This window comes from Symphalangus syndactylus, chromosome 3 (genome assembly GCF_028878055.3).
Source record: "Symphalangus syndactylus isolate Jambi chromosome 3, NHGRI_mSymSyn1-v2.1_pri, whole genome shotgun sequence".
Lineage (NCBI taxonomy): Eukaryota > Metazoa > Chordata > Mammalia > Primates > Hylobatidae > Symphalangus > Symphalangus syndactylus.
Genome location: NC_072425.2, coordinates 91998210 through 92009693, shown reverse-complemented (window position 1 = coordinate 92009693; position 11484 = coordinate 91998210).

Genomic DNA, 11484 nt, shown 5'->3' with positions numbered 1-11484 from the left:
AGAATCAATATTGTGAAAATGACTATACTGCCAAAAGCAATCTACAAATTCAACACAATCCCTGTCAGAATATCACCATTATTCTTCACAAAATTAGAAAAAACAATTCTAAAATTCATATGAAACCAAAAAAGAACCTGCACAGCCAAAGCAAGACTAAGCAAAAAGAACAAATCTGGAGGCATCACACTATCTGATTTCAAACTATACTATAAGGCCATAGTCACCAAAACAGCATGGTACTGGTAAAAAAACAGGCACACAGACCAATGGGGCAGAATAGAGAACCCAGAAATAAACCCAAATACTTACAGCCAACTGATCTTCAACAAAGCAAACAAAAACATAAAGTGGGAAAAGGACACCCTTTTCAACAAATGGTGCTGGGATAATTGGCTAGCCACATGTAGGAGAATGAAACTGGATCCTCATCTCTCACCTTATATAAAAATCAACTCAAGATAGATTAAGGACTTAAACTTAAAACCTGAAACTATAAAAATTCTAGCATATAACACTGGAAAAAGCCCTATCAGACATTCGCTTAGGCAAGGATTTCATGACCAAGAACCCAAAAGCAAATGCAATAAAAACAAAGATAAACAGCTGGGACATAATTAAAGAGCTTTTGCATGGCAAAAGGAACAGTCAGCAGAGTAAACAGACAACCACAGAGTGAGAGAAAATCTTCACAATCTATACATCTGACAAAGGACTAATAACCGGAATCTACAATGAACTCAAACAAATCAGTAAGAAAAAAACAAAAGATCCCATCAAAAAGTAGGCTAAGGACATGAATAGATGATTCTCAAAAGAAGATATACAAATGGCCAACAAACATATGAAAAAATGCTCAGCATCACTAATCATCAGGGAAATGCCAATCAAAACAACTATGAAATACCACCTTACTCCTGCAAGAATGTCCGTAATCAAAAAATCAAAAAACAGTGATGTTAGCGTGGATGCAGTGAACAGGGAACACTTCCACACTGCTGGTAGGAAGGTAAACTAGTACAGGCACTAAGGAAAACAGTGTGGAAATTCCTTAAATAACTAAAGGTAGAACTACCATTTGATCCAGCAATCCCACTACTGGGGGAAAAGAAGTAATTATTCAAAAAAGATACTTGCATATGCATGTTTATAGCAGCACAAGTTACAATTGCAAAATTGTGGAACCAACCCAAATGCCCATCAATCAATGAGTAGATAAAGAAACTGTGGTATATATATATATATACGATTGAATACTACACAACCATAAAAAGGAATGAATTAACAGCACTTGCAGTGACCTAGATGAGATTGGAGACTATTATTTTTTATTATTATTTTTTTGAGACAGAGTTTCACTCTTGTTGCCCAGACTGGAGTGCAATGGTGTGGTCTCGGCTCACTACAACCTCCGCCTCCTGGGTTCAGGTGATTCTCCTGCTTCAGCCTCCCACGTAACTGGGATTATATGTGCCCACCACCAAGCCTGGCTAATTTTTGTATTTTTAGTAGAAGTGGGGTTTCACCATGTTGACCAGGCTGGTCTAGAACTCCTGACCTCAGGTGATCCACCCACTTTGGCCTCCCGAAGTGCTGGGATTACAGGCGTGAGCCACTGTGTCTGGCCTCGGAGACTATTATTCTAAGTGATGTAACTCAGGAATGGAAACCAAACGTCGTATGTTCTCACTGATATGTGGGAGCTAAGCTAGGAGGATGCAAAGGCATAAGAGTGATACAATGGACTTTGGAGACTTGAGAGGAAGGGTGGAAGGGGGGGCAAGGGATAAAAGATTACAAATGTGGTGCAGTGTATACTTCTTGGGTGATGGGTGCACCAAAATCTCACAAATCACCATTAAAGAACTTACTCATGTAACCAAATACTACCTGTACCCCAGTAACTTATGGAAAAATAAAATTAAAAATAAAATAAAATTTAAAAATGATAATAAAGGTTTGACATATTAAAAAGAATTACCAAAAGGTGAAACAGAGACACAAAGCAAGTATATTTCACTGGAGGATGCCAATGATTAAGACTTGCTTGACACAGGATTGCCAGAAACTTTGTGAAAAAGTGCAATGAAATGAGGTATGTCTGTATATTCATAAAATTATGCAACCATCTCCACTATTTAATTCTAGAATGTTTTCATTACCCAGAAAGGAACTACATATCCACTAGCAGTCACTCCCCAGCTCTCTCCCTTCCCACAGCCCCTGGTAAACACTAATCTACTTTGTGTTTCCATGGAATTTCCTTGTTGGGTCATTTCATATAAATGAAATTATACATTATGTGGTCTTTTGTGACTAGTTTCTTTCACTTAGCATAGTATTTTCAAGTTTTATCCATATTGTAGACTGTATTAAAACTTTTTCCTTGTTACAACCAAATAAAATTCCATTGTATGAATACATTTTATTTATACATCCATTGATGGATATTTGTGTTGTCTCCATCTTCAGGTTGTTATTAATAATGCTGCTATGAACATTTGTGTACAAGAATTTGTGTGGATATATGTTTTCATTTCCCTTGCATATAAATCTAGGCATGACTGCTGGGTATTAGGGTAACTCGATGTTAAACATTTTGAAGAGGTGCCACACTGTTTTTCAAAGTGGCTGTACCATTTTACATTCCCATCAGTTTTATATTTCTCCATGTCTTTGTTATTATCTTGTTTATTAATGCCATTCTAGTGAATATGAGGTGCTAACTCATTGTGGCTTTGGTTTTTATTTCCCTAATGACTAATGATGTTGAACTTCTTCTTCACCTGCTACTATTTGTAAATCTTATTTGGAGGAATGTCTATTCAGATCCTTTGTCCATCTTTTAATTAAATAGTTTGTCTTTTTATTATTAGGTTGTAAGTGTTCTTTATATAGTCTTTATATATATATATTTAGAAATTCTGGTTACAAGTCTCTTATCAGATATATAATCTACAAATATTTTCTCCCTGTGGGTTGTTTTTTCACTTTCTAGATAGTGCTCTTTGAAACACAAAATTTTTAATTTTGATAAAGTCTAATGTATCTATTTTTTTCTTTGGTTCTTTGTGTTTTTGGTGTCACATATAAGAAACTATTGCCTAATAAAAATTTATTAAGATTTACTCCTATGTTTCATAGCAGGGGCCTCCAACCCCTGGGCCATCAACGGTACTGGTCTGTGGCCTGTTAGGAACCAGGCTGTACAGCAGGAAGTGAGCGGTGGGTGAGCAAGCATTACCACCTGAGCTCCGCTTTCTGTTTGTTTGTTTGTTTGTTTTGTTTTTTGAGACAAAGTCTCACTGGGTTGCCCAGGCTAGACTGCAATGGTGCAATCTTGGCTCACTGCAACCTCTGCCTCCCAGATTCAAGTGATTCTCACACCTCAGCCTGCCAAGTAGCTGGGATTACAGGCACACGCCACCACACCGGGCTAATTTGCATATTTTTAGTAGAGACAGGGTTTCGCCATGTTGGTCAGGCTGGTCTCAAACTCCTGGCCTCAGGTAATCCACCCACCTCGGCCTCCCAAAGTGCTGGGATTACAGGCGTGAGCCACCGCACCTGGCCTCGCTTTCTGTCAGATAAGCAGTGGCATTAGATTCTCACAGAAGCATGAACCCTGTTGTGAACTATGCATATGAGGGATCTAGGTTGTGCTCCTTATGAGAATCTGACTAATGCCCAATGATCAGAGGTGGAACAGTTTCATCTCGAAAGCATCCCACTCACAGCCATTTGTGGAAAAGTTGTCTTCCACGTAACCAGTCACTGGTGCCAAAAAGGTTGGGGACCACTGTCCTATGAAATTTTGGTGAAGATTAACTGGGATAATGTATGTAAATTCTGGGCATGTAACTATCAGTGGGAAGTAATATCTTATATTGTCATTCAGACAATTCCTCTAGGCTTCCACCTCATCTAATTTCTTCCACCCTCATCTGATTTCTTCCACCCTCATCTAATTTCTCTGGTTTCCACCTCTACCATACCCTCTGGATTTGCCTCTTGGTTGGACTGGCTCTGGCTTTGATTTCAGACTCTTCCTAAAACACTGCTTCTGGATACCTCATGACCTTTAGTTTCAAGCAAGTGATGTTGACAGTTGCTGAGCTCAGGTTCTGGACTGTCCAGGAGGGGGCATCAGACAACAAGTAGAGAAGTCCCTAGAAAAGACAGCTTTAATCAAATAATACTGCCATTCATTGAAAACCTGCTACGTGGCTTCCTCTTTATGGGCATTATCTCTATTCTCTAGAATAACTGTGGGCATTGAGTACAGTATTACCACCATGATATAAAAGAGGAAACTGATTTTCTAAGTTTAATAACTTTCCCAACATTTCCCAGTTTAGTAATTGATGGGCTGGGATTTGACTGACTATAAAGCTTGTACTATTTCTTTTATACCACCAATCTCGATCTCACAGGGCTACAAAAAATCTTGAAGCAAGCATGAGAACTTCCCTCTATCTTTAGTAGCTCTAAATGACATTAAAATGTGTTTAGAGAGCATTAAAATGTGTTTAACAAAATGTGTTAAGAGAATATGTCCTGGACTCAGGGGACAAACTAGAAATCAAGCTTCCAGACCTCAGGACCTACAATATAAATTAGAATGCAAAACACAAACAAGCAACATACCCAGAAGGTAGTTACGAAGTAATAATGACTCGATAAAGTTAACATCATACATTCTGATACTTCATTGAAATTTTCTCCCCTGGGCTGGTCTATGATGTTTTTAAATATCTAAACTACAGCTTAGCTTCCATGAAGCTTGAACCTGACCAATTTCTCTAAGGCACTATAGTTACAGTTTGAGTATCATTCACCCAGGGGATAGTCTTATTTTCTCAAAATGTTTTCTGGGTCTATCTGCAGCAGAATCTCCTGCTATGCTTATTAAAATTCACGTTTCAAAGCCACTCCTTTCATTTACTGATGTCTACGCTGGTGACTGACATGCTGCATTTTTAAGCAGCTGTTCATTAAACAGCAAGAAACAGTTATTGCCTCACCATTGGACTTCCCTTTTTGCCATTAAGAAACAGCATCTCCCCTTTAAGTTCTGCCTCTCTTACCATGAGTCCTGAACATTATAAAAGCAGAAGTTTATAAAGTTAATCAAATTTCTATCATTTGGCACATAGTGATAATAACAGCTAACACTTTCAGAGGACTTACTGTGCTCCAGGTACTAGTCTAAGTCCTTTACCTACGTATTAGCACGCTGAATCCTCACAGCTGTCTCCTGTTGTTGATTCTATTAACTTCAAATCTCTCATACAAATGAGGAAACAGACAGGTGAAGACTTGCCCAAGGTTAAGTAGCTTCAAATTGACAGAGCCAAAACTCGAACTCACAGGCAACCTGATTTCAGAGTCTAAGCTTTTGAACATTATAATTCTTCGTTCTGAAAAATGATTTAATGGCAGAAGATTTGAAAAAACAAACTCATATATTCATCATTAGGGGAATGGTTAAAGGAATTATGATTCCCCCAATGAAAAGCAGCTGTGAAAAAGTAAGAAGCTTTCACTGAGCTGAAAGGCAAGGGTCAGAATGTGTACAACATGCTGACTTTATGTTTAAAGTAAGTCTTTTTTCAAACTGAATTTTGGATCTGTATGTATTAGGAATTTAGTCTTTATTATATGAGTTAAAAATTTTTCCCAATTTGTCATTGAACTTTTTATGTACTTACGGTATAATTTGCTATGCAAAAGTTATCTTTAATTTTATGGACTTGCGTTATTTATTTCATGGTTTTTGGATTTTGAGTCATCATTAGAACTTCTCCACTTCAAGGATAAAAAGTAATTATCCTAATATTTTCTTCTGGTGCTTTCAGGATTTCTTTCTAAATGTGTGATTTTTAATGTATTTTAAGTTTACTGCGATAGGTAAGGTATGAACAAGCTCATTATTTGTCGCAACACCCATTATTAAATTGCCCTCTTTGCCCCACTAATTTCAGATGTCTTTTTTATCATGAAGTGAATTTTCTTATGTATTTTGGATTATTTCTGGGCTATTTTGTCCCTTTGGGTACTAAGTTTTTAGTTTATGAGGCAGACAGATCCATTTATTTTTGCACTCAAGTATTATTTTAGTCCTGGAGATAAATTTATGGTCTGTTTAATGTACCATGTTATTGCTGACATCCCTTATCATCCTGGGGAAGTTACAGAAATAATGAACAGTAGTTTTACAGTGATGGCTTCAGCAGAAAACAGATCTAGTGAAGCACTGTCCCTGAGGATAGCGCATTGAGCCCCTCACCTGCTGAGATTTTCAAATTCGTATCATTCTGTCTGCTCAACTCTGCAACTACCTTTCACCTTCCTTTGGAAAGCAGCAGGAATGAGGATTAAGGTTAAATTCCCATTGTCTGTGGTCCAAAGAGAAAGCATACTACCGCTGTCTGTTCATATTACTGCCATTGTGTTAAAGTGCAGAACCAAAAGCAAACTTTCCAATTTTTCATACTCCTAGCTTGGTGTATGTGTCTGCTGTTGGCACCCAGGATCTGCCTATATTCCCCAGAAAGCACATCAAAATAGCAACTTGACTCCCCTGAGAATGGAGAGGTGGACTGGCACAAATTCAATGGAGTATGGTGAGAATGTCACAGGAGCTATTCCAACCAAAATTCCTTTTCATATTGCAAAGCTCCTATATGGGCCACTCTGAGCCAGTGTCCCTCTAAGTCCCCCTGAAAGCACTGTTTGAACAGGATAAACTTGCAGACTCCCTATCACACTCACAGTCTCAAGTTACCAGCTCACAGTGGATAAGGCGGTGTGAGTGCTAGACCTCAAGGCCTGAATATGATTTGGCCAGTGCTCTTGGCTCAATCCCTGCTCCATGTTAAGCTGCAATAACCACAGCTGGAATGTGTGTTTGTGCCCTCTAGGTCTGAACAGCTGGAAGAAGGGGGCCACCCTGACACAAATTAAGAGGTGTAAAATGCTGTGGGAAGAAAAACAAACCAAGATGACAAAAACAGGTGCCAAAAGGCGTTTGCTCACAACCCCATCACAGTTTCATTTCTTTGTGTATGATTAGCAGCTCAGCTGCCTTAGGGCACATTTCATACTTCTTTGATCTTTTAATGTCTTGAAAAGAAAAAGAAACAGCATCTGCTGATGAAAGATATACCAAGAGAATAGCAGGCTCTGTTCTCCAACAATCTCAAAAGCTTAACTATCCTACTCTGTGGACAGTTTTAAAGACTGTATTTTAGAAACTAATCTCTTCAAGAACTAGCTGAACCGTATAAAACAACTGTCCTTTTATTGTTATTTTCCAATTTATTGTCAGAGGATTATGTGTTAATGAGCCTTAGCTTATTAGAAAGACTTAAGGAAGCTAGAAACTTTCACCACAATAGCACTGATTGGTTTGTCATAGTCTGAAGTAACTCTCTTGTACTAGATGATTCATAAATTCTAAATAGGAGACCAAAGGGGCAGCAGCTCTAAAGAGAACAGCCACACAACCCCATTGCACAATAAGCTTTGTCAGCACGGCCTGTAGATAAACACTGGGTTGCAATATAGCCACTAATGACTGGTTCTCTCCCTTGTTCATCCATCCTGGGAGACCTACAGGTGACTTAAATTCTCCCTAAATTGTTCTAGAAGACATCTCCTGTGTTCCATAGCCTGGTCTTCTTGACTGCCCTTTAGGTTTCAGCATTTTTTTTTTTTTTTAAACTCTCACCTGCTCAGTTTTGTGCTGATTCATGCATGTAAAGGTACCACTATGGCTGCTAAGGCCCTCACTGTCACATTTCTGTGCCCAGATTGTAAAGCCCTAAGTTCCATGCCAAGTTCCTGACACCTTGTGCTCTCAATGTCCTAGATTGATTTTCGATCCTAGATAAGATTTTCTATCTTACAGAAATCCTAGATAAGATTTTCGATCTTATCTTTCATTATACTCTTTACCTTCAGACTCACAGCAGAAACAGGACTTGAGGACCATTTCAATGAGTGATAGACATCCCACCCCTTCCTTCCTGACCTACCATTCTTTAACCCTCTTCCAATACAGTGCATTCCATCCCAAGTTTCTCAGCCCCTCATGCCAATGGTGACTGGCCAGCCTGTGGCATCAGTCCTCTAGACTTGTCTTAGTCTTGGGACAAACTTATGTAGGTCCTCCTTCTAGTAAAACATTGAGATAAAACAACTTTGAAACTGTTATTTCTTCTTGAAATTAGCATTCTGAATGTATCATCCTTAAAGGTATGAATCAATAGTTTCATCTCTGATAAATATTAGAAGTCATCTGAATTTCTTTACAAGTCATTGAAGGGGAGCAAGAATTGGTAAGACAAAGAAAATGAATTCATGCTTGTCACTTTATAGAAACAGACCCACTAATTGATACGAAGCAATAATGCCTTGCATGTCCTATGTCCAGTTTTCAAGGAGTCATCCCCTTAATAGTGTTATGTACTCAGAGCTCCCACATTCATGAATCAGTCAACCACATATGCTCATATCTCATGAGCCACTGATTTTACTGTCCTAACCATTTGCTACCATTGTGACTCACAGTCCACTCTCTTTGCTTGCAAACTTGGCTTTCCACCCAGTGGCTCTCTTCTCTCACTATTTGGAGGCAGAACTACAGAGTGATTAAGAGCAACTTGGAGTTCTGGTGCCAAGTCTCAACGGTGTGACTGTGCACAGATGATGTACCCTGCTCCTGTAACTGAGTCTCTCCAGCTATAGAATGGAGGTAATAATAATAATACTTAAATCTTTGAGGGTTTTAAATGGATTTAAAGCACTTCAAATGTCAAGCACTAATTGTTAGCTAGGATTGCTATTATTCAGGGAAAGGCATGTCACCCATCAATAAAGAATAGCCTCATGAATCAAACTCTGAAGGGCCACTCTGAAGTGGAGAGTTAGAAGATAGAATGTAAGAGTGCCTAATTATTTTTTATAAGTTGTAAGGCGACTCGTGGTAAGCTTATCTCCATGACTGCAGCCCAACAGAAATAAATTAAGTAACTCCGTAAATGGAAGGCTATGTCATTGCACTTCACAGCACCAAGACCAACGGATGGGCTCTAAGTACCAGCTGGCAGATGAACTAAAGAAAGAGAAACTAATTTTTTTTTAACGCCAATTTGATGCTGTTTTATTTATATAAGAAAATCCTCAATGTAATTTGCAAGCTCAGCAATAATTCAAGAAATATAAATAGCTCTGCAAAAGAATGTGTGGACATCATTTAGAAAGCTTAACTTCTAATGAGTGAAAAGTTTCCTAAGAAAAACAAATGACTTAGGCTAACAGGAAAATAACTCCTAAAGCAACACATCCAAGGAGAAGAGCCAGGATCTAGAACCTCGCTGGGTCTCACGTCCACCAGAGCTCTGCTTGTCAATGTTTCACAGGTGCCTAAGATGTGTTCTGCTCTCCAGGCACCTGGTACACCAAAACTGTTCCACTGAACTGAGAATTCATTGATTTCATTTCTGGGCTACAATCTTGGCTACATGGAGTCACTGCCCTGTGACTCCAAGGTTTTGCAGTGATTTTGGGAAAGTCCCTCTTTGAGACACTGCCCTCTGTGTTATTATTCCTTACTCATCACTGGAGCAAGGTTATTTGACCAAGCTTTTATTCCAGACTCCCTCTCACTTCTCTGAGGACACGTTGTCTTCCAGAAGGTTCGTAGGGCCTCTCCATAAGTCAACTATATACCCAAAAGCATCTGAATCCTAGAATGGGCACACCTGAGGCTCAAGCTAGCCCTTGCCCCGGAATGATTTTATCGGTGAATAGGGTCACTTAGCCGGTAGGTTACAGAAACCGTATTTTAGTCAGGAGACTCTTATTCCAATGCCCCTTTTCATTTCCCTCACTGCATGTTGACTCACTCTGTGAAAGAGCTCAGGTCAGTTACAAGTAGAAGTAGCCAGGAAGGGACAGGGTCTCACCACAACTAATAAAGGAGTATCTTTCCAACAATTAGCCTTCAGCAGAGGGAATTAATTAATGAATTCCTTAAAAGCTGTTTTCTATGCACTGACTTCAGACAAGTGCAGTTTTGGTGGGATGTACTTCTGTTGTAATAGGAACCCAGACCTGGTATCTAATCATCAGGATATTATTAATTGCATGATTGTAAGTATTATTTAAACTGACTCCTCAGAGGGAACTCCTAATTCTATCTCAAATATTTCCTGTGTGAAATGGAAATAACCATATCTTACAAACTCATATATGTATACTCAGAATTTCTGAATGGTATTTCTGGGTTTTAAGACATGCATTTGGAAATTATCTTGATTTCCTTCTCCCAAAGGATGATTTTGCTTTTCCTGTTGCCCTTGTAACATCTATTGAACAGGAGTCTGCCATACTTGGGCTGCTGACCATGACTATGACATCTCTCCATTAGAAATCTCCTTGCTTGTGATATTCTAGGAGAGAATCAGTGGCAGGCATCCATGTTCCATACCATAAAGCACTGCCATGGCTGATGGGACAAAGAATGGCTCCTGATCCAAAGATGACTTCTGAGGTGCTCCATTCTGAAATCTCCACCCAACAGAAATGCCCTAAACTGGATGTTGACTGGGTGAATCAATCAAATCCTCTCTCCTGGATTGAGCACAAAGAAAAAAAGCAATGAAAAAAATTCCAGAAATGTAGGACAACACTAAGAGGACATCTGAGTAACGGAGTCCCAGAAAATACAGTAAAGGAACCAAAAACAAGAAATAGGTAAAGATAATTTTCCAGAAATAATAAAAGACATAATACTATAGACCCAAGGAACACAATTGTGAGCAAAGATGAAAATACACATGTGCACAGGAGCATGTGCTTATGGACACACACACTCCCCTAGACACATCATAGTCAAACTATATAGTAAAACAAGGATTACTGAAGGCACCTAAAAAATTAGAATAATAGAAAAAAAGGTGCAATACATACAAAAAAAGAAAAGAATTACAGCAGACTTCTGTAACAAAACCAAGCAAGGCAAGCAATGGAGTGATATTTTAAAAAAATCATTAAGACTATTTTTAAGTACAGTTTTAGATTTACAGAGTAATTGAGAGATAGTACAGAGTTCCACGTATCTAAACCATACCCCTCCTCATTCCCCATCCCCAGTTTTTCCTATAATTAAAATCTTGCATCAATGTGATATATTTGTTATAACTGCTTATATTAATTAATGTAATTATAATAACTACATGATTGCATTATTAGTAACTATAGTACATCATCTACACTAAGGTTTATTCTTTGTATTGTACAGTTCTATGGGTTTTGACACAAGCCCTTATGACATGTATCCACCATTTTGATTTCATTCAGAATAGTTTTCCCCCATGTGTCACCTATTCATCCCTCCCTTCCCTCTTCCCAAGTCCCTGCAACCACTGACCTTTTTACATTTATGGAGTGGCATATACAAAGTACTGAAAAAAAGTA